Source organism: Malurus melanocephalus, unplaced genomic scaffold (genome assembly GCF_030028575.1).
Source record: "Malurus melanocephalus ecotype Western Australia unplaced genomic scaffold, MMel_1.1 scaffold_96, whole genome shotgun sequence".
Taxonomy (NCBI): Eukaryota; Metazoa; Chordata; class Aves; order Passeriformes; family Maluridae; genus Malurus; species Malurus melanocephalus.
Window position 1 is genome coordinate 1,554,547 of NW_026623328.1, and position 23,344 is coordinate 1,577,890.

The following is a 23,344-nucleotide window of genomic DNA, read 5'->3' on the forward strand; positions in this document are numbered from 1 at the left end:
GTTCCCCTGCCTTGTCAAACACTCCCCTCCCAAAACACAAGTATTTAGCCCAGGAAGCCAACTGAGCTGGAACACAAACCATCACTGGAGCTCAGAGCGTGCCGTGCYGCGGGAGAGAGGGCTGGTGGCCGCAGGCAGAGTGGGAACAGCATCCCAGACAAAGCYGGAAAATTCCAGAGATGTGTGGCACTGAGCTCTTCCCACAGCTACAGCCAGACAAAGAAAACTTACTTCAGCAGGAAGCTGCAGAGAAATGCTTTAGCTGAATTCCTCTCATCGCTCAAGTCAGAAATGTAATCTTTACTTAAATGTTAAGCCATATACATGGGCCATTAGTCAAAGTTCCTTTTCTTTTTTTTAATAGTTTTACCAGGTTTGACATTTTGTAACGCTATTATTTTAAGTCTGGTCTGGACTAGAATTCACGTATTAGGAAAATGATTTTCAAAAGACTATGCTAAAATATCTTCCGCATATTGCTATCATTTGTCAAAGTTTTGCTTAAAAGCAGGTATTAAGATAAATGAAATGGATCAGAAATGGAACAATTCCAAGAACATAAATGATGGTTAAATTAAGCTYGTGACAAGAGCCAATCCACACATTTTGACTTCTCAATGAGGTASCATTTGACCTTGCAATGAGAAAGGCACTTATATACTATGTAAATCTAAAGGAAGAACCTATATCARAAAGCAAACTGAATTGGTTGAAATGGCCAGGAGGCAAAAAACCGCAACAAGTGGTGAAGGTGAGAGAATGTCAGAAAATCGAGCACCAGCTCAGTGAAAGGACCACAACTGGAGAGTCAGTCACCAGAATAAGCAGAGCTTGCAGACAGGTCAGRACTACAGCGCTCTGAATATAAAACCTAACTGACAAAAACCTGACAAATTCAACAAAACCAGGACTATTTGCTGAAAAGCCTCCTTAAGGCAAACAGCACTCGGGGTGACAGTAASGCTCCCTGCGAAGGCCTGAGGGCATGGGAAAGCGGCTCAGCCGATTCCTTCCTAGGCTATTTCTCTCCCTYAAGTACTTCAAGCATTTTCCCTTGTTCTGACTGCCGTTTAAAAATACTGATGGAAAACAACTAGAGTTGTAATAGGGAACTTCAAGTAGCACTTAATATTTCTGAAGTATTAAGATACAGAGTATGCATTTAAATAGCACAAAATACAGCAAGCGTTCAATGGTTCCAGATTTTTTTCCCCAGTTATCTGAAATTCTCTTGCCTGAGCTGCATACATAGCACTGCACTGCTCAACAACCAACATTTACCCACTTCACCACAGCACAGGATTGAATGTACCAGGCACACTGCATCATAACCCAAAGCATTTCCATCTTTCAAAACACCAAGGAAAAGGACGATTAATTCTTTAAACTCTCCCTTACTAGAGACAGGTTGGGCATTRGTGGTTTTGGCAGCTCTGTAAAACAGCTGCGAGCTGGAAACAATTGGTACTGAGCAATCGGAAACAGGCAAGGACAGAGGACAATGCACTGCAAGTATTGCTCCAGTTCTGACTTGTCATTAGACACATGAGAGAGCTTGCTGAAGCTTCACTTCTACGAGGGCAGAGCATTTACTTTAAAAAAAAGCAAACTGATATCTAGGATCAAGATCAACGTGAGAGTTATGCATTTGCACAATTCCAAAGTATTGCTATGGAAAGGGATACTGAGAAGCTTTAATTCTAAACTCACTTGCCAGAGAAAAAGAGGTATTTGAAAGCTGCAGTTAAAGAAAAACGAAGCAAGATCAAAATGGGTCATAAGGGGCTATCAGAAGAGTAATGCAAATGGTGACACTCTGTAACACACACAACTGAAAACCCACAGCTGACACACAGCTCACGGGGAACACACAGAAAGGAGAAATAGGTACCAGCAGTAAGGGGGGAATGTTGGATCACAAGAAGTGCTGGCAGACAGGAGCAATTTGCCATGTTGGTGCAGATCACAGGGCCAAAGGAATATGGTTCAATGTGCTAAAGCASCTGTCCAGGGTGGAATTACCTCAGTGAATGTCATACACAGTTACCAAAGCTAYAGAAGAATCTGTAAAATGCTCCTCTGGAAAATGATTTCACATGTTGGTTCAGAATAAAATTYCAAATTGGAAAAGCTAAAGTAGCAAGTTGCTTTTTCAAATATTGTACTCCCAAACACAAATTTAARGACAGAGGAGTTGGCTGTCATGGAGAAACAGGGGCACTCCATCTGTGAAAGATAAATTATAGACTTCACCTGAGAAGCAAAGGCCATTCAGCTGCTGACATTTGGAACAGCAGAGGTAACAAATTGCAGATTAAGCCAAATATTAAAGATGTTGAGAAGAAGATCAGAAAGATCATAAATACCCCAAGGAGAGGTGCAGAGAGGACAAAAGTGGTTAGAGGATGCCCAAATCCAGCCTGTCCATTAGGCTGCCCCTGGCACAGCCCAGAGCATCAAGGTACAAACAGCACCACTTTCTTCAAACCTTCTCCAATCTGCAGCCATTTGCAGCTAGAGACTTGCTGTAAAAAACTGGGGTCCCTGTACTTCATACTTTTGCATGGAATTTTCCTTCATAAATTTATCCAATTACCTTTTGAACCCATTTACAATCCCATATCCACAACATCCTGTGGAAGGACATTCCACAGCTTCTCAGCGTTGTGCGTTTTTTTTCTGACAAGAACCTGGCAGCTCAAAACAAAAGAAAACATAAKAAACTTGTTCCGTTATCACCTCTGTTTACTTCTTCCTATGCCATAATGATTTGTGATTTCTTTTACAGGCCCCCTCAACCTGTCCTGCAGTGGGAAGTGTCCTGTTGTCTGTATTTGTGCAGTGGATGCTGCTCCATACCTCCAACTCCCCGCCCTGCATTCCTCTTCTGCATTCTTTTCAAGTGAGGCTGTGTGTCATATTCAGAAGCTTCTGAGGAGAGGATGAAAGAATTCTACAGCAGTGAGAACAAAGAGGCGTGTTTCAAGGTAGAGAAAATTTATTTGGGGAAAAAACACTGGAAATAAAAAAAGGTTCACTGTGATTCTACATGTTTGCAAGCAAAACTGCTCAAGCATTAGTAAAAGATATGAAATAAGGAACAAACTTTAAGGTTTGTAGTAGAAATCAGATTATCTTTCTGTGCCTTCATGCTTTACAGAGCTGAAATAATTTCAGAACGCTCTGTTTCCCCCTTGAATGAGCATTTCACTGCAGTTTGTAACTTCCTAYCCCATCTAAAAAGGGGCACCCATGCTAGAGACAGACACTAATGAGCCTCTGTATTCTAATTGCATTGATATATTGAAAGAATAGAAATAAAAACAATGAAACATTGCAAAGAACTGGACAGTGGGTGGTGGTAAAGGAGGCTGAAGGATGATTAGTAACCATTAACACTTTAAGGGCTGTGATACATGGAACTCAATTTTATTTTCCAGTATTAAAAGCCAGCTGGRATCTTTATCACCCACTTCCAAAAGTACAAAGTATTCCCAAAACCCTGGAGCAGCATTCTGATCAAGTACCCAGGCCAGGCTCCCCTCAGGTCCCACTGAAGCACTTTGGAGCCACTGTAACAGGTAAGGTTGCTTTTCTCACCTTACTGGCTGGACATGGGAACAGGACAATGGACACGGGGGGAACAGGACAATGGACACAGGGGACACAGCAGGAAACAGCTCCTGGCAACATTTCTTTACTAAAGGAGCATTCAGTGAACCGCAGCTGAGGTCAGGTAAGGTCACTGCAAGTACATTCCCCTTGGGGGAAACACCTTGTGTTAAAAACTGCTTCAAACCACATCCATGGCAGCCCTGCACACCCACTCAGAGCCCTGCTCCTCTCTGGGAACTGCTCTGAAGGGTTGGGCAGTCCAGACATGGACATTGTTCATTTGCTGCCACAAAACACTTTCTATAAACATTTGTGAGCAACACCCCACTTCTAATCTCTAGTAAGCATCTCAAAACCAAAAAACTATATTATTAAAAAAAAAAAAGGCAAAAAGAAAAATCCCACTGGAAGCACGCATGAAACATTCTATGTGATTGCATCTCTTGTAGAAGCCCACACAGGAATTTGAGAGTATATTTTTTCAGATCACAACTGTGCTTGTAAATGCTTGTGCATTTAAAAATGTTGGTTTCCATTATTTAACAAAAAAAAATCCCTGCAGGTGTCATTCATGAGAATATTTAAATTTTTGTAGTCTGCCAAAGCAATCTCAATTTTTTTTGTTGTTAAGTTATACCAAGCGTATTTCAGATTTTCCCAAGAGTAAGACTGAGAAGCAGAAAAGAAAGATATTCCAGGGTTATTCTATATAGATATAAGAGTTTTCCTGCTTAGAAATTCACTTTATAATTGAATTTTGGTGGCTGTAAAGTTCTTTCCTTCTTCATAAAATCCTGCTAATTTGGCAGAGTTATGAAGGTTTGAAAAAAGCAAACCCCAACTATGTTTACATTTTCAGTACATTACCTTAAGTATGATAAAATCTAATATTTACTGAATACATTTCAGGACACTAGGAACTAGGGAAGAGGTATTTGCCCTCAATCAAAGCAGGTCAAGACTGAAAGAAACACAAGATTTTCCACAAATGACTGTAGTTGAAAACAGGCACATAAATGGGAGAAAACCCACTGATATTTGCACGTCATGTAACACTTCTGATATTTTAAAACTTTTCAGCATATATGACGTTATAAACTTAATGCTGCTATGAACAGCTRCAGGCAGTGGAAATAAAATGAGTGCTGTGCTGGTTTGCAGTGGGAATTCTTCCCATCTCCCCACTGCCCACTCTGCATAAACCCATCAAAATCTGATGCTCTGCCATGATTTCCACACTGTAATCTGCTGCCTATTATTCTCTCCAACCCCATCTTCAGGTCATTTTTCTATCAAATGAGCTGATTAAAATTCCTTCTTCCTTTTTATTTAAACCTAGGGGAATTTCAAATAGTCCAGCACTAACCGACAGGMATTTATTTTAACCGTTATTTAAAATACCAGCAGCTTTGCATTGCTGCAGCTTAACAGCTCTGATGGGTTTCACGTAGTCTCCCTTCACTTTATCTCCTCTGACACAGGCATTAGAATCCTGGGAGCCCAAGTGTGGCTCAGAGAGTCATTGCCATTATTCCCTTTTAGGCTCAGACCTCTTTCCACGCAGAATTTTGAGCATGACACAAACTTTCTAGAGACAGAAAAGCATGTACTGTCATTAAAATCACTACATAAAACACTATAACAAGTAAAAATATTTTAAAATTGAAATAAGTCTCTTTATAATTTAAGAAATTTTGAGGTGATTTTCCTTATGTAAGGGAAACAAACTGATTATTCCTGATCTTTGAGGAAGGCAATACTTAAGGGTTAAAATTCTGTGTACRCATTTTGAACTGAAGTTTTTTCCTCTACCAGATAGCACTCTGAATGAAAGCATCACACTTGTCAGCACTTTCCTCCGTGCCAGAGGGCTGAGAGGGAGCACGACCTGGCCAGGATTGCTTCCTAAACCCTGTATTTGCAGTGATCTAACAGGGCACTCAGTCCTGTGCAGACTGACTGGTTCCACGCAGGCTGCTGCATACACGCACATTTTACAGTCAGAAAGAAGCTGTTCAGTATATTTTTGCTGAGTACAGTTTGAGAAGCTCTTGTAGAAAATCAGAACAGAACACAATGGAAAACTGTTAACTGTGACGGGGCTTGCAAATAATGCAGTTTAACATAGCTTATTTTTCCTTGTATGTGCGATGGAAGAGAGGCAGATGAGAGCAGCATGATGGTTAATACTATCACAACATGCTTCCCTAAAAAASCACCTTTGGAGCATTGAGACAAATGCATTAAAGCATCAGGTGTCTGTACATCACTGCTCTTCGCAAATACTCATTAGCGAGTTTCAGAAGTTACACTTAAACTGCAGGTTCATGATTCACCACRAAAATCAATCACCAAAAGCACCCAGTATGTGCATCGGGGCTCTCCCTCCTTTTAGCAAAATGCCCTTAAGCTGTGGGTTTGTAAGCTGAAGGGAAAGCCATTTTTCCCGTTTGATTTCTGAGCTATGCCCAAGCTTAGAGCTGTGCTTCATCTCGGCTGTGCAGCACCAGCTCCTGAGGGAGAAGGCAGAGCCGATCCACACACGGCAGCGATGGGGACAGCAATGCACACGGACACCGTGCTCATGCCACAGGACTGCTCCTCATCTGCCTCACCCTGGCACTGACAGTGAAATCACACCTGGCTGTCCTGGCTGATAAACCACAGGATTCGCTCCTTCCCCTGCCTCTGCTGTCAGCCATGCGGTTCTGCTTCCTCTTCTGTGCCCACCCACTCCCTAACAAGGCAGGGAACTCTCTGCCCTTGCCAGGGCCGTGTTCATGAGTTCCTGCACTACATCGGCCACAAAGCTCTGAGGTGGCAGCACCAGCGTGGGTGGGGAGCAGGAGAAGGGCAGAGTGCTCAGGATCTGCCCGAGCAGCAGCCACTTCTACACTGGMCTGTGTCCCTACAGAGACCTGGAGAACGCTGTCCCACTGCGCTGTTCTAACCGGCTCACTGCTCCAGGCCAGTGACACACACACCAACATCCGTGCACTTGTGATATTGTCTCTAACATTACAGAAAAAGAAAGGGAAATCAGAGTGGAATGCTTGATCCACGAGGAATCCTTTGTCTTCCTCATTTGCCCTGAGAGAYCCAAAGCTGAGTCAATGTGCTCATGGATGTGGCACAGAGGCTGCTGGTGTGGGTCAGGGGGCTGGTTCTGCTCCATGGGGGCTGCACAAAAGGTACCAGTGACCAACACCTGCAGTTCAACTACCACCTTCTACAGTGCTCCTCAAAGAGACTGCAGCCTGCAAACCTGAATAACAAAAGTTATATCAGAAAAATCTCATTGCATGGAACTTCAGCAATTGGTTAGTTTGCCTGAGCCTCATCAGCATCCCTTGTATGGAGATGCTTTGATTTAATTTAACAAGGACCTAACCTTGTAGCAAGGACCTGACCTGGGCTAAATCAACACAGAGATCTGAAAAAAAGAGACCTTGATGGTGTTTGTTGTCTTTGTTGTTACGTGTGTTCCATTTACAAATAATTTCTTTTTAGAAAAAAGCCTTAATTCTTAGGCTATGGCTCCATCATAATTTTTTCAGCAGGAGAACAAACTTAAACAACTCCTACCTTTTCCCCCCCAGCTGTTTGTTCCCCTGCCAGCCCAACCACCCAACATCACATGGCTTTATGCTGGCAGTTGGTCTTTTTGGCAGGATTTCCCTTCTCCAGCTGAATCACTTCCCTGGTTGGGTTCACCAACATCTGCTGGCACAGCACAGGAAGCAGCATGGAGGGGAAAGGAATGACCAGGAAAGAATGGAAGTCAAGCTTTACTGGGCTGCAGTGCCACCACAGATGCAATCCCAGCTTTAATTTGCCTTCTGTTCTACGTATGAGATAAGCTACAGAACCATTCAGAGATGGGAAAGAGCAACRTTAACCTACAAAGGAGGGAGGGATATGCAATGATGAGTAGAGAGCAGATTCAGAGTAGCAGCATTTAAATGGTTAAATCTTGAGATGATCTCTTTTGATCACCCCACAAATCACACATTCTAAGTTCCATAGAAAATTTAAACACACTTCACTTTGCCAGTGTAAATATACTGTTTGATATCAGTCTTCAGAACAGTGCCATGCAAAGTTGCCCAAACTAATGATTAACTGCTCAATGCCCAAAAATATTTCTAGGCTTTGTTAAATTCCAAGTTTGGCCACATTATTCTCCCAAATGTGCAGAAAAAAATATCTCTTTTGTCAATAATGCCATTTCTGAATGGTATCATTCCAAAAATCCATGAAAAGAAATATCAATTTGGTTAAACACAAGAGGTCAAGAAAATGCCTTAATTTACAGTAAGAAGTGGCTTTGGAAGAAGATGCAGATGGGTGTGGAATTAAATATTTTGTATTTTTGGAGACAATGTGCTTTGGTGTTTACAAGAATGTTCTTAGGGATGCCAGAGTGCTGGCTGAGTTACAGCAGAGCTGAGCAACATGCTGGCAGTTGCTCCAGTGAGCAGTGAACTGGTCATCCGAGGCTGTTACACACCAGTGGACTGTAAGGGAAGGCTTTCCCAAGTTAAAGGGGCTGCTGCAGTCCACACAAAGGGTGATGGGGACAGCTAGCTGCCTGGAAGCCAGAACATTTCCATAATTCCCTGCTTCTCAGAAAGGCTGTGTGGCCCACAGTTAACAGGTACAAGTCGCTTKGGCTTAGGAAATAAATCTAGGCAGAAATCCTTCACAGTCTTATCTAAAGTTCAACATGAAAATTACTCCAGTGAGACATTTGGGCATCATGACAATCTTGCAGAACATGTCTGATTGCTGACCATCTCAATGATAAATATGGCTGACAAGGAAAACCAAAGACAGACCAACAGGAATGCCCCACATGTATTAGACACTGAAAGCCACTTTGCCAGCATATAAAACCAATAAACATTTAATAAACATCAGCACTTAGCAYGCCATCTAAGCTGTGTTGTCCAACAAGGTGCTCATAAACTACCAAGTTTTATGCAGCCCTAAGTTTTAATGACGAATCTGTTTTTTTTATTCCAGCAAACAGAAAGTACAATGGACATAGTGGCTGATTGCATGCTGGAAACTACAGCTCTTCTGTGAACTAATCCTCRGGATCTCAGCAGTTCTAGGCAGACAGTGGGGGAGGGTCCCATGCTTATGATTCATGCTACCATTTTTCTCTCTATTGTTTTACAAATTCTCTGCGTAATCTAAAATCCATTTCAACTCGAAACTTCCATGCTCAGCGGAAACGTGAAGATAATRTATTCCAAACAAGTGATGCTTCAGAAGGGTGTGGATCTACAATCCTTCRAATCAATCTAAATCTGGGCTGGCACAGCCCTGTCCTTGTCACTTCTGAGCTGTGCCCCTTCCTGTGCTCACATGATCCCACACAGAGAGCAGATCTAGGAACCCAGGGAGCTGGAAACCAGGCCAGTGCCACCACGAGGAGCCAGCAGGAGTGGGAGTGATACAGGACATGRCACATGATAAAGCTGTGGCAATCCAGATCTAGAGAGGACTGAGTGGAGGTGTACCACTAAGAGTCATTAATCATCCTGAAYGAGCCATGTGTTAAAGGAAATGGGCATCCTGAGCTTTGGGTTTCATTTTAAGGTATTGATTTATGTCCCTAAAACATTTAAAACCTGTATGTTAGCAGAAAAGTTATCCTACATATACTGGTAATATATTTTCTTAATGGGATACATAGTAATGAAATTTTGTCTCACCGGATCTTTAAGAGCAGATTCAAACTTCAAGGATTATGAGTTCAGGCAGGATAATGCCCGTTTTCTCTGCCTGATGGCTGGCAGTAACACTTAGAAGCTGGTTTTGATGATATGTAGGATCCCACAGTAGCCACACTCCACTCTAGGACTCTTTTCTGCTTCATTGCTTTAGCTTTGTTTAACAGCCCATTTTTGAGTGGTAAAACACTAGTAGAAATGGCAATGTATTTATGAAGACACGCTAAATAAAACTGTATTGCTTTTACAAGAATGCACTCCAGATTATATCAAAGTTATAACAAAAATCTCATGGGTCTGTAAGAACAGCGAGAGGATTGCAAGTCAGGATTCCATCTGCTTCCCAGAGACAAAACATGCCTTCAGAAATGAATGCACAAAAGGGGTCAAATCTTTTAACATCACCTTTCTATGGAAAGGATTTCTGTCAGCCTAACACCCTTTTCCAGACAGGGAAATTCCCACCAAGTCATCAATAATACATACACAGGCAGCCATCAGTGCACCTACTAATGAGCAGCTTTAGCACACAGCACCTATTCAGAGAAATCAGGTCTGGAAGATGAGAGCATAGCCCTTAATAATTCACAAGACTCATTAACCTTATCCCAAAAGACAAACAAGAAGAATGTGATATCTACTCAGATTTCCAGACCAAACCAAGATACAGCATTTCAGAAGCCATTAGGATCTATCAGTCAATAAATACTCTCCAAATGTTCTTCTGTGGAATAACCTGTCAGCCAAAGAACCATCCATCTCTAAAAGCCTGTATTATTAGAGACACAATATCAGAAACCTTGAGAAACTTACACCACTGAAAATTAGATCGAAAAGGTTTGAAAATTATTCAGCAGGGCAAATGCTAAAAATCTTTAGAATTTGCTATTTTAAGYAGACAAAACCAGTCTAGTCGGGTTCTGCATGGTATAAATATCAACCTGCTAGAAATGTCAAGTGTGCCCAGGGACAGAATTCACRTCCAACAACAAATACTCACTTTGGCAGCACAACACAGAAAACCAGAAGTGGGGGAAAAGACAGCCTATGGCCCTGGGACTAAACACTCAGTTTTGTACTTGACCACGCAGGTGATCCATATTCCTACCAGGCATTAGTTACACAGGGGTTGGTAGGACTATCTGGAAAGGAATTGTTTTGATGCAATAATTTGTGATAGCAGATCTGCAGTTTAWGTCTGAATACAAGCAAAACCAGCCGTAACACAAATTGCTTGGTTTTCTTGGTGTCTTGTGCTACAAATGCACACCTTACTGCTACAAAAGTGCTTTTCTCTCTGSAGACACTCAGTAGTCACGAGGGTTTGCCTCCAAGAGAAACATTTCCACTTGCATCCCACACTCAGTTCCCATATTCCTGTGCCTGCTTTGAAGTCCTCCTAGAGGAGATAATCTRAATGCTGGAGGAGCTGGCTGGAACACCCAGGTGTGCTCTGTGGGAAAGGARGAGGTCCTGTGTTCTTCCTTGGCCCTGTTAAACAGGTGTAGGAACAGGAGCTGGGGAGCTTTGGGTGCTCCAYCTCATTTCTTACTCCATTCACACTGATCAGTGTCTATGAGCTACTGTACCTTCCCTTCCTTACCCCATGAGCGAGCTCTCCCTTCCACCCCCAAACCAACAGGCAGAATTGCTACATGACACAGGATAAAAACCCTTAGAAACCAGATGTGCCTTACAGCTCATGCCTATCAAGCCCAGTCCTTCAAAAAACAGGGCACAAACCACCATTTTACTGTCGATCATTCCAAAATGACAGCAATTAAGGAACATACTATTTCCCTAATTACCATTTCCTTTTTATAAAACACCCCTTTACTCCCAGCAGTTTCTATTACAAGCAGTGAACCACAGCCCTGTTCTGCCTTGTCAAAGCTGAGTGTCTGACACTTGTTCTTTCCTAAAGCTCTCTTCTACCACACCAACATTTAAGGCTTTTCCACAGTGCCCCATATCATGGAGTGTTCAACTGTTGGATAACATTTTGGGACTACACAGATAAAAAACCAGAACTTAAAATAATAAAACAGAAGAATCATTAATTAATTAAARCAAGGAATGGATATACATTCCATAAATAGTGCTGATAAAAAATTATCAAAAAAAGTTATCTTCCTGTAAACAGAATTTTTACTGAGATTTTGTATTGCATGTTCTTTTGAAACAGGATATAAAGATTAAGGAATAGGTGGTATGTTTTCAAACTTTCTTTGAAAGTGGAGTGTATCCTTACTGCTTAGACCTAATTGAACTCAGAACAACTAATTCCAGGCAGTCAAAACAAAAACCTCTTAGAAGAAAGGTGATCTGATAGGGCAAAATTATTATTTCAGTGCATGATCTGGGACACGTTGACATTTAAATATTAGCAGCATATGTTCATGGAAGGAAAATAAAAAGATGGCATGTTAACAAATACAGTTTTTCCTTCTGGTTTTCATAAGGTTACATCAAGTTTATTATATATAAAAATTTAGATMGTTCAAAATTAAAATTTATATATATTAACTTGTGAGACCGACATAACAACGTCACAGGCTATAAACAGCACTCCCTGACCTACACAGCTCTGGCKAATTAAACATTATTCCTATTTTAAAAGAAAAAGACCCAGCTCTGGATGATCTGCAGTGTGACCGGGGCCGTGTCCTGACAGCATTCCCAGCTGCTCAGCTGGGCCCTCACCCTGTCACCTCTCCTGAGAGGAACATACAGAGCTGGAGTGTACAATGGATCAATTACAAATACTGTAAGAAAAGCATGTATTGCCAGAATAACTAAGGAATCTCTAAGGTTACTTTTCATCAAAATTTAAACCRGTAACTGGTGTAATTTATCTCGACACATGTTCAGTGGTGCCATATTTCAGTCCCAATATGCCTTTTTTTTCCACAGAAAAGTGCTTCTCTAAAATCCAGAAGTAAAGAATTTTTGAAAKATCATTCTGTCTCCAAAGAGACCATTAGAATCAGTTTTCCATTCTAAACAGAAATTCCTATCTTCTCAAACAGCTCCAGCTCCTCCAAAATAACCAAACTATCCTGAACGTTCTCGTGTACTCACCTGCCAAAAGCAACAAACACTTCTAAAGGAGGAACAGCAGAAAACCGAGAACTATTCTTTAATGGCACTGAAGTTTGAATCAGTGAAAATAATTGTTGCTTTTCCTGGAATGACAATTACCAAAGGTTTAAGCCCAGAAATGCTCCTTTCTTAAATTAGGCTACTAAGATGAGCTGCCTTTCCCCATTTGTTTTTTATCCTGCAGATCTTTAAAGATCTGCTACCTGCAAGTTAATCTAYGTTAACACTTTAAAGATTCATATTTGTACATGTCAATGCTATCCAGAGTTTKCTAAATCAGCATTTCCCAAAGTTTTGAGGTTTCCACCTCAAAGTCTCAGTTGTCAATAAATTTTATTTGCACATCCCATTATAAAGTTTTTAATTTAAAATCTTAAGGCAACACAGTCCTGTGAGGCATTTCCTAATACAGTGATGGGCCATAAACCCCAGGTATTTTGTGGTATGTGCAATCAAGAAATGCACATACCATAAATATCTCTCAATATATAGTTATACAGAATGGGGTGTAATTCTGCAGCAGAATATTTCACCTTGCCCCTTCCCAGCCTGCACGCTGCTCAGCAGGGATTTGGGCAGTTGGGAACCTTGTTTTTCACACAAACTCCTCTCCTCAGGCACTAAAAGTTTTAGAACAACTTTCTCATTCATAACGGGTCAGAATGTTTTGCCTGCAGACCACACACAAAATGCTCAGCTTGACAGCTCGGGTGTTTTGGAGGCAGTTAAGATGCTGCTGCTGCGTAAATTACAAAGGCCATGGTACTTTGAGCACCTCCAGGAGCTGCCCAGCTGAGAATGSCAGAAAGCCCCTCTTGCAGCCCAGCTGCAGTGGGAAATAGGGTTCACAATGCACATTTATTGTCCAGAAAGTTAYAGCACAGACACATTCACTTACAAGGTGCACACAGAACACAGGACATAAATTATCCCTGAAGAGCCCCAGGTTTTCTTATAGACAGGTGAGAAAGATTACATGGAAAAATTACTCTTTCAACTGCCYTTCAGGCCAGTGGGTTTCAATACTAGCTTTTTATTAGATACTTCATTAAGTTATTGACAATCTTTATTTTCYTTTCTGAAACTGTGGGGATTTAATTTATTTTTTTAATAGGACAAGGTATGCTTTCCCTGAGGATCTTAAGTTACTTCATTGCTATAGATTAATTTTCTCTAATCCTACTCCTTTATAACTCATTCCTCTGGTCAAAGAGATTTTGTCTCCCCATGAAAAACTAACACAACATCAAAGCTGCAATGCTGGGCTTTTCTCAGCAGCAAGAGAAAGGGAGGTACCGAATTTTTCATACTGGATTTTTGAACGGTATCTTGTGGTATAATTTATGGCACAAAACCTTACATAACTTAGACATTTTCTATTTGTTATGATTTGCAGTTACTGAATACAGCAACAAAAGTGTATGTAAATGTATAAAATATATACCAACTCGATTAAAAAAAATGTTAATTTCTCGATTGTAAACATAACACAATGTAAACTCCTCTGCAAATGCCAGTCTTTCTMTCTGTAAACACACACAAGCTCATCTCTCTACTGCTGCCTCTCTCCTCTGTTGAAGTAAGCACTGAATTCAAATAGGAGACATTCTGAAGCACAATTGTTGAGCTGTTCCCGAGGGATAGTGACAGTTTCACGGCTTAATCACTCCAACTTTCCATTCTGTTAATAAAACAGTTGAATAAAAATGATCTGATGCTTCTTGTGCATTCATTTTAATGAGTCCCTGGAAAGAAATGCCTACAGTGAAGCATGCCCAGATCTCCTGAATAAGTGGGAAAAGTTCTGCACAAAGATTAGAAACAGCTTCAGCTTCTATGCATCAATAACATCTTTTTSATCCTGAATCCCAATTCTGCTCTGAACAACAAAGTTTTACAGAAAGTTTCATAGTTAAATATGAAAATCAGTGCCTGAGCTCACATAATCCTCCAACCCCAGCTTCCCCTTCCAAATCTTAGCATATTAATCTCCTTTCCTTTTAGCTGCTCCGGTTCTTGCATAACAATGCCATTTCCTGAATTCAAATCTCCACAAATAAACCTTAAAGCTGAATAATACATTATTAAGCCCTATGAATATTCCCTTAAGCAGGGCATCCTTAAAAAACTGGGCTACACTGTCACAATTCAGCATCATTTTCTTCATAGGAACAAGAAGAACTGCAGCAGCCAACAACCTAAAAATCTCACTGAAACATAAAACTTCTACCATCTGCAGAGGAGATTTTTAATAAGCTACTAATGCTTTGTTTAAATCCTCATCCCTCCATGCAGCAGTCACTCATTTCTCTGTGGATATGTAATTTGCACAGGCTCACAGGGAAATCCTCTACTGGTATTTTTAGGGGAAGGAAAAGCACACTGCCTCCCCACCTTCCTGGTCAGCCCCAAGCCACACACCTTTTCAAGTGTTCAAATTATCAATGCTCAAACATTAACCCAAATGATTATTCCTATAACATGAAAGTTTAAAAAGTATTTTACCTAAGAAGGATGCTCAGTTTTGATTTGCCTGCTCTCTCAGTTTTGATCTGCTCCTTTCCAAGTGCAAATGCTCACTAGAGGCTAAAAATGTGTGTAATTACTGTGTTCAGACTCCAGGCTGAGCACAGGCTGGAGATTGTGTGCATTGGATATTATCTCAAATGAGCTCCCTCAAGTGTGACCTGCTGGATGAGGATGGCAGCTGATAGCAATGCAGATTCTACATGGACATGGTCCACAGGACATTTTGCACTAAAAATGTATCTAAAGCAAGGAAAAAAAATAAATCATCTTGAAGAGTAACCACTACAGGGGAAAAATGTACTGTACTTCAGAGGGYAAAATTTATTTCACAATTAAAGTCCATTAAAACAAACTATTCATTATCACTGCTTTATCATCCACTCAAGACCCATGAGATAGCTTTTCTCAAAGGGGTTGGAGAATACAAACAGTATTACTAAGAAAAGATTAATTACCTGTTGTAGGATTAAACATTTTAAAAATGTCTTCACAATAATCCCCAGTGAAAAACACTGACTCAATTCAACAGGACAAGAACAGTGTTTCACACATTGAAATTAGACAAGTTCATTACACAGGGAACAAGAAGGAAGGAACTGCGAAACAAAGGGAYACAATTTGCCACCTTAAACCTTTTTTAATCAGCCACACAGCATTATGCACACAGCCCTGCCCCTGCTTGATGGAGCAAGTGCTCAGCACCTTTATCAGCTCAATTATTCCATGCAGCAAGTGAATGCTGAGCCTGGAGCATGCCTTGGCAAGATGAAATGCCAAGCAGTGAAAAGAGCTGAGCCAAAACCACTCTGTGCCAGTCCAGCCTAAGCAGTGCTTTCCTAAGCAACGAGGAACAGAAACCAATGCAATTTTTAAAAACTGATCCTGAAAATTTACATACCACGAARCACTCACAGCTCTTGGAGTGGGGCCACTATCACCAGCATCTTGTCACCTCCCTACCTGTGCCCTCTAAGATACATCCTCCAAAATGAACCTGAAAAATCAACTAAAATGGAAGTGAAGAATCTAGAATGACAGACTAGATCTTAAGCTATAATTAAGTAAAAACAACAAAAAAAGGAAGCCTGAAATAAAAATCAAAATCATAATCATAATTTATTCCACTTTATTTCAGTTCACTGTGTCACACTGACACCTCTAATCCCAGTATTTTACAAGTCTAGACATCTATCTCGAACTTTTAATCTGAAACTAAAAACTGGGCAAAATTTATGCACAATGAATACAGCAGTGTACCAGATTATATGAGAAAGAGCCCTTTTTACATTGCTAGAGTACAAGACATGTTTACAGGGTATTCTGCTCCAGAACACCCAAATATATTCAGTAGTAAGTTTACTCACAAAATGATCGATTATTCCCTACACAACTACATTTAAAGCAAAGCTGCCGGAGCTTTGTGCTTCTCTTTAAATAGTAAGGAAGCAGCTGAGCCATTCTGAGCCCATCTGCATGTTAACAAAACATTTCTTAAGGTGCAGATTTACAATCTGTGTAAGAAGATAAAAATCTGCACTTTTGGTCGAAGGGASGATCCCAGCMCTTCTCTGGCAGCTGTAGCTGATGAAAGTGCTTGTGGGTTGTGTAATCAGCCTGATAGATGTGCTTCCTAATCTGGCTGGAAACTAATCCCCCACGCAAGAAAACTTCCAGCCAGATTGGGAACTTCAGCTTCATGCTTTTCATATTACTTCAGTTCAAGATTATATACAAGAGGCAACTGGAATTTCCTAGCATGTCATTGCATTTTAAATATTTTTTTAATTATTATTTCCAATCATGGAAACACGTTTCAAGAAATGCTCTTCCATAACTGTGGTTATTCTTAGGTAAAAACTTGAGCTGAGCATGGTATAACAACATATTCTCAATAAACTCTAAGAATTATTCCATTGGACTAATTTCCTGTAAATTGCATATCCGTGTTGGTACTCTAAGAAAATTAAGTTTATTACCACAAGCCCTCCCTTAACAACTGCCAATCAAATAAAAGGTGSGTCAGAACTGCAAATGCACCTTAAAATCTGCAAATTTTTTCTAGTAAACCTTCCTCTAGCTGAGGAAGGCTAGACTGAGTTCAAGTTCTGTTCTTTGCAGAGTGACAAAAAGGCCACTGTGGGAGGCACTGGATGTCACAGAGGTGGACAGTGCTGGTGCAACAGATGAGGACAGGAAAATGAGGAACCAAAGKGAAAGTGTATGGGAAATTAAACTCTCTCTTCTATTCAGAGATGGTTAAAAAACTCCATAAAGCCCAGTTTTCCAAGAGCTTGTTTTCTGCCCCAAACTGAGAGGAGTAAAACATTTTTTCAAGGAAATTAAGACATTCCACAGCTTTTTTCCAGTGTTGTGCTTACACAAAGTGATACCACCACACTAAACAATCCAAAGTTAACAGGTTCAACAAAATATATTTCATCTCCTTTGAAGAAAAAAGGAAAAAGCGTAAAGTGGCTCAGGACAATTAATACACTTCTGTGAATTGTTTTGGTCATAAAACTGACACTTTTCACTTCAAAAATGTCTATCCACCTTTTTCAAACATGAATAGCTTTGTATTTCTACCAAAAATCGTATCTTTCCACCCTAACACTRAAAATTTTCCACTGACCTCAAGTGCTTCCATTTCCCTGTAAGTCCCAAAAGGACAATCAACAGCATAAAAGCTCCAGCTGAGCAGATACCAGATCCATTACTGYAGAATGTATTGGATATCTGATCCATAACTATAAAATATTTATCTCCATTTGGCATGTGGCTATCAAACACCATCAAGTTCATTAAGCAGCTTGGTCCAAGGACACATTCCTTGCAAGAATCATTCTAAGATTTCACAAGAAGTTGGAGCATGTTTTCAATCACCACAGCTTATTTAGAATATAATCAATCTGCAGAACAATTGGTTAATCTGCAGAGCACATAATCAAAAAGTTCAGACAGAATCACCACATTAATTCCTCCCTCCTACACACCGAGTAGAGTCACAGGGAAAATGCTCACACTGTTTTAAACTGGTCCCTTCAGCTTTGTTTTGGGGTTTTTTTCACTCTGAATAGAAAAATGGAAGTAATTTTCTTAGCCTGGCAACAGCTTGTGTCTTGAATCCACATTAATGGTTGGCTTTCAGTTTTGAAGATCAGGGTTGATTAGTTCTCTGAACAAAATCCAGAAATGAGCAGCGAGTGCCTAAAGAAACTTCTCTCTTTTTGGGAGAGATTTTGTCCCTTTTTCCCTGAGCCTGTCACAAAAAAAAAGTTGCAATCACTACCAGACACAGGATTACAGATTGGAAATTTTTATGTGCCTCTGAGTTTGGACTGAGAATAAGAGAATAAGAGAATTCAGAGATTAGAATAAGAGATTCACTAAGTCCATCTCCCCTATTAGCTAAGCTGAWCTTGTTGGAAAAGGGCAATTTAACACCTGGAGGGAGGTAGAAACTGAATTTCTTAATGTATGGATAAAGGACAACCCATTTTTATTTATGTATATCTAAGAACCAAGGCAGGGAAGAAAAAGGAAAGSAAGTTACCAAAATACAACTGCTGCAATACATGATATTGTAAATAAACAAATATTTACAACCCTAGCCAAWTTTWTTTGCTAATATGTGAATGTATTTGACACATCAGAATGAAATCACTAAATAATCCTGCCAAAATGTTTTGGAGACAAAACTCCTTCTATGAGAACCTGGTGGTAAAGCAGACAGGCTTTCTATTCTGATTTTCATTTATGATGTGAACCCAGCAAGACCAACCAGAGACTGCAACAAGTTACAGCCTCACTTGTACCCATGAGCCATTCCCAAGACTATAACCAAAATCATCTGATGGACAATGTGACCTGGGAGAAAGAGTGGTTTTAAAGACAAGAAATTACAGCTTGACAAATTTCACTTTTGTTTCTAAGACAGCTGAGGAGAACAAGTCTAAGGTACCTTAGCAAGCAGTTCTCTCAGTGTCTAAAAATAAACAAATCTTTTCTGTTATACTTCTAATTCCATGAGGCTAAAACTATAATTTTCGATTATTTTGAGCTCCCAAAACCTGAATAAAAATGATTTTTCCAGAACTGCAGCACCACTYGCAATATACTCAGAAGACAAATTCTGCTCATTTTCCAGCATTAAAAAGCAGATGTTCTTCCTTGCATTAACAACACTTGATTATAAAATAAATTTATCCTCTGTGCAAAGAGGAGTGAACATAATGGCTCCCTGAAGGCAAAGCTTCGAGGTATGAGGGCTATTAGTTCAATTTCTTTTTCAAATGCTGCAGAGAAGGATGACAGAAAGAAAGCTTCCAGTTGTCATGCTCCTAATCCGTCTGCTCGGTGGATGCCTTCACTCCAGATTTCCCTAATAAGCTCCATTRCAGCACAGCCCTCCCCTGTCCTCCCAACACACAAACTGCAATCTGTGTGGTCCACTTACAATAGCTCAGAGAAAGCATTTTGGGTTTCCAATGATTATTTTTTTAAACCTGGGATTAGCAAGAGGTCATTTCATTTAAAGAACCCACAGGAATCTCATAACATCTCAAATATTTTTATTTGTGTGTGAAGATAGACATTTGTGCGGGATGTGGAGGGGAAACTTTGGGTTTGTATATTAGTTTATTYGGGCAGAGGACAATTGCTGGTTTCCTATCAGTTTTTTCTCTAAATTGCTTTGCAAAACTCTCTATRGTATTGAYTACCTGTTAAAATATTTAACTTGTRCAATTAATGMAGCAGAAATARCACAGCAATGTAATYGGTCAACAGCAAAAATTATCAAAAGGGGAAGCAAATCAGTGTTGTCTGGGAGTGGGAGAACAAGTAAGTACCAGTGGTACATTTAAATAGAAGAGGTGCATTGAGGAAAATATAAATAAAGTCAAGCATGCAAGAGCAAGCAGGAAACACAGGAAGAGGCAAAAAGGGCAGAGGAATGCACAGAATGAAGGATGATTGAGTAACAACCCATGCAATGAGGACCATCTTGGAGAGATCTCATCTGGCTGCTACAAATTCTTCTGCAAAGAAGAGACAGCATTTACAACAGTTCAYAGGACTTAAATTCAAAGCATGTTGCGTCACTAAGCCCAAGTCCTGCAAATAACTTTATTTTAATCGCATCCTATAGGCTCTGTTTAGCCCATAAATGTTTCATTGCACTTTTCAACAAGTTACTGGCCGTACTTCCAACTTTTTCAAATAAAGGCATCAGAAATGTACACGGTGAGACTATGGACAATGAATATTTCATTTTGTGACAAATTCRACCTGGAACATTGTCACCTCCTCACCCAGCTCTCCCAAATCTGGCTGCTGCTGTTCTGCACATCAGCTGCTCCAGAGGCACCTCYCCACACTCCCGGTGCTAAGCCCACAAGGTTTCCATGGCCTGCTTTGCAGTGTAGCCCTATTAACCTGTTTTCTGCACAAATGAGAAAGCAACAGATTGGTGATAAGCAGATGGAATGCAACATGGCCAAGGGGTTGTAAAAAAAAAAAAAGTGACATAGCACCACCAGGAATGAGCTGACGTCCTTCTGCATGGCCACAGGTTAAACTCCTCTGGCCATCCASAAACTCAGCTAAATACGCACTCGCCTCATCCCCAGTTTTTCTGGGATCCATTTCTGGACACAGATACATAAGTACATGTGCTAACATAGCATGAAACCAAGGGACAGGACAGGTGTAGGGCAGCTCTAAGATGACTTTGTGCAAGACCTCTGCCAAAACACTACTCAGATCTGAGGATYTGGGTAACAATCATGGGATACATGGCTAGGGACAGCCAGACCCCAGARCTATTCCCTTCTCTTCTGGCCCCACAGCATGTTCTGCTACCTTCTCACATGCCTCAGATAAACACTTTCAGGGACAGAAAGCAACATAAATCTGTAACAAAAGTTATGGTTAAGCAGAATGAAGAGTTTACTGTAATTTCATTGTGTTAAATACAGAGAYACTGCACAGGTCCCTCTCCCTTACCATGCTCCTGCTACCAGTGTGGCTCCCTCCTGTGTGCTGGTTCTGATGTTTATGAGCCTCATCACTGAGCCCATTTGAATTGCAAACCCAGTGCTAAAACTGTCTTCTCTTCACTGGAGTAACTCTGCTGCTTTAACAAGTTGACTCAAGCTCAGTGCAGGGCCCACAGGTGCTGGCATCAGGGGAAGAAGCAAAAGCAGCTGGGGAGAGGAGGGAAGATGGGAGAAAGAATGAAGCCATTATTTTTGGATTAATTTAGGTGCTGTTTCATGCTACAGTTGAGAGAGGGAAAGGAAGTAAGATCTATAAAGAGAAAAGTACTGCTGCAGGGTAATTAAGACCTAGGAGTAAACATGCCAAACGGTGTTTGCYACATGACAACAAACAAATGTGAATCAGAATGTGAATCAGTACTTGAGCAGAGGAGGGAATGTTTTCTCTGCTACTCAGGAAGCACTTCAATTGTTTGGGAAAGGTGTGAGTCATTAACTCTCGCATGTATGAGTGAGACATCCAAAGCTATAAATACTCCACATACTTCAAGGGCTCTTTGGAATGGGAGAATGGAAATCTATATGTACTTTTTCAAAATTACAGAAGCGTGAAGCCATGCATCATTTCACAGATTTTGATTTGTTGTGTTTAGGCTCTTCTGAATTGCATTATCCAAGCATGACGAGCTCTAACCTTGAAAGGCCCTGCTTTCTTGCTTCTAATGCTCTGGGTAGCTAAACAGCTCTTTGGGATAAAAGATGAGAGGTGCACTGACGGAATGCTCTTTTAATGCAGCACTTTTGTACGTCTCAATTGGTAGCTGATCACAGCCATTAAGCAAAATTACCTTTCTGATGGCAACCAAGAAGCTCATGGCAACAGTCACACGCCATAAAAACAATCCTCCTCCTCCTCTTTGATTTTGCATCTGCTTGTAGGAGCTCAGCATGAAGGCAGTAAGGAAGTTTTACTGCCATCTTGCAACATTGATTTTTATGGATTCTCCAGACTGTAACACACTGAAGCTCTACCTAATCTATTTCTAACTCCTAACATAATTTACTACTTTCAGACACAGGTAAAAAGGCTGGTTGGACTTCAGCRGGGTTTTCATTTCCACATGAAACCTACCACAGTAACACCAGTGCATTGGGATTATCAAGCCCTGGCGAAGGGCTTGGCTCCAGAGCTAGACTGAGCCAGTCTGGCAGTCTAATGGCAAATATTAGTGCAATAATCCAAGTATAGATCCTTTCCCTTCAGAAAWGCAGCTTTAACATTTTTCCCTATGAAAGTCATCAAGTTGAGATGGTATTAAACGCCTACACAATCCTTCCAGAGAAAAATGTTTTTTTCCACATGATACATTCAAAATGATTCTTGTACTGCCTTTCACCTTGGATATAAGGGATTCCAAGGAATACTGATGGACTCTATAAGATGACACTACAGGYATCTTCCAGAAAGGAATCAAGAAATAGCCCAAGAGTGCTGACTGACCCAAGTTCAGGGAGTAAATGCATTACTCCACTGTGACCAACAAACTCCTGGGAAAATGGATTGCACAACAGGAAGAGGGTAAAACAGAGCTTAAGAGCTTGGACACACATRAGAGTCATTCATTTACCCTGACCCCAGATCTCAGAACAGAAATACACAAGAGGAACACAAAAAGGATGCTTGGCTTTATGTAAGCACATGGAAAGTATGATTTTGCAGTATCATAGATATTTAGTTACACTTGTAGGTAACTAATGGGATCCTTTCTTAATTCAAATTCCTTTAAAAATTCCCATAAAAAACCCTCTTTAGAACTATACTTCTACTTTCCTTAATTTACTAAGAAGTTATGAAAAAATATTTTTATGAAGAACTTATTTTCTCCCACACACTTTTAAGTTATTTTGTCCTCAGGAGAGATTGATCAGATATTCTTACAAGACAACTGATCTAGAAAACCTTTGATGAAGAGTTTTTAGAATGTAAAAGTGTGACTGCCCAGCCTATGGCTGCATCTGAAATGCTGCAGTCTGCATTTAACTGGTGCTACATCACACCCAACTTCCTTAAGGTGGGGGAAACCAGTGTAGTATGAGGTGATATATCCCTTCCTTTGCCAGCAAGTTCCAAGTTAAACTCTCTCCCTCAGTGCTGGCTTTCAGTTGYTGCACACTTGATATTACAGGCATTTCACAAAGTGAGCAACTTTCTACATATTCAATAACCCCCCTCTCTCCCCCTGCCACGTTTTAAAAACCTGCAGGTCTGAAACAAATATTCACACTCACTGCTTTAGATCAAGAAACAGTGATGAGCTCATCACAAAAGGTTCTGCATGCCAGAGCTGCCYAGACTGC

General features: G+C 40.5%; 1 protein-coding gene across 8 annotated transcripts in view; it reads right to left on the bottom strand.

The window, feature by feature from the left end:
- PEAK1 (pseudopodium enriched atypical kinase 1) overlaps positions 1-23,344 on the bottom strand; it is a 108,733-nt gene that overhangs the window by 67,434 nt on the left and 17,955 nt on the right. The window lies entirely within an intron of this gene.